This window comes from Melampsora larici-populina (genome assembly GCF_000204055.1).
Source record: "Melampsora larici-populina 98AG31 unplaced genomic scaffold MELLAscaffold_20, whole genome shotgun sequence".
Classification (NCBI taxonomy): Eukaryota; Fungi; Basidiomycota; class Pucciniomycetes; order Pucciniales; family Melampsoraceae; genus Melampsora; species Melampsora laricis-populina.
Window position 1 is genome coordinate 268,956 of NW_006768784.1, and position 1,476 is coordinate 270,431.

A 1,476-nucleotide genomic window follows, 5' to 3' on the forward strand; every position below is an offset into this window, starting at 1 on the left:
CACCCAGTTGCTTGATTTCTTATTTGTCACAACCTCAATCAAAGATAGGGTTAATTCATTTTGCTATGGTCTTTCCAAGCTAATATTTTTGTATACTTACACTCTAGGCAATACAACATACTCTGGCTCAAATAACAGGGCCATGGCGTCCAAGATGGAAGTCATATTTGCCGCCTCAGAAAACCTGGTGGACTGGGACAGCTCCCAGATTCATGCTCAATGCTATTGGCATAAGTTGACCTTAGTTTTCAAGGCTGGACTGAAATTTTCAACAACCCAATGAGAGCATTGCAAACTACCCACTGAACCCAACCTAGCAGTCTCAATTCTGAATTTCCAGCTGGACAATGAAGAAATTCAAGTTGAAGCTGACTCAGCTAATTCAGATGATGAAAATCCTTTGAACAAATGCAATCAATGTCCTCAAGCCAAGGACAGCAAAAAATCAAGTTCTGCTTTCCAAACATTCTCCAAAAATCATGCTGGTAAAGTCTTTGCTACCACTGTTCATAAGGTCAGTTTTTTGCAAGGAAATAAACTCAAACTGAATGATTCACTACTTACTGATACAAATCTCTTGAACCAGGCTGCTACTGCCAGCAAGAAAATTGCAGGGTATCATTCTTGTTGTCAAGAGTTCAGAGGCCTTTTCAAGGCAACAGGTTTAGATCACCAGACCCCCATTGCAGGCTATTGCATTTGCTCTAACTTAACACAAGTCCTGATTCTTGCAGGAGCTTTCTTACCTTCGCAAGCTTGGTGCTCTGGATAGGGACTTGAGAATTATTGCCTGTTTTTGGTGTGTCGACAGGGACCCAAAAGGCCCTGCGCTTCTACAGTCTTGAATCTTCTGTAGTTGGTGCAATACAGAATTTCTGAGGACAACAAAATCTGCAGGACATCAAGATGAACAACTTCGGTTTTTGGACACAGGTCATTGATCAACTAATGATCCTCTTGAAAGAGAAAGAAGAATGCATTATTTAGATCCTTTGTAAATTTTGTTTTAAAGATACAGTGACCAAATTTCAAATTTTAAAATCTTTCTTTCATTTTTGAGAGAGCTCAGAGTGAGATCCAAGAAATCTGATTAGACAGATCTGAAGGCAGTGGTCACAAGTAGCTCCACTCAAAATGGGCATGGGGGTTTACTGAGATGAAGTGAATGTTTTTGCAGTTTAAAAAAACCCCAGCCAAACTTTAATTTGGAACCCCCTGCCAACACACTAGGGAAGCCCAATAATTCCTAAGTCCCTCTCCAGACACCTGAGCTCGCGAGGGAAGAGTGTCTGGTCCACAGAGGGACTTAGTTGAGTTAGGCATTTGCTGAAGTGTTATCCGCAACTCACAAGACTGGATGTGTGCTGCACATGAGGTGGGTTTTTATTCATTGCATGATACTTTTTATCTTTTCACATTGATTGATTTCACAATATCAGAGATAGTAAACAGGATGCTAGACACAAATTACAAAAT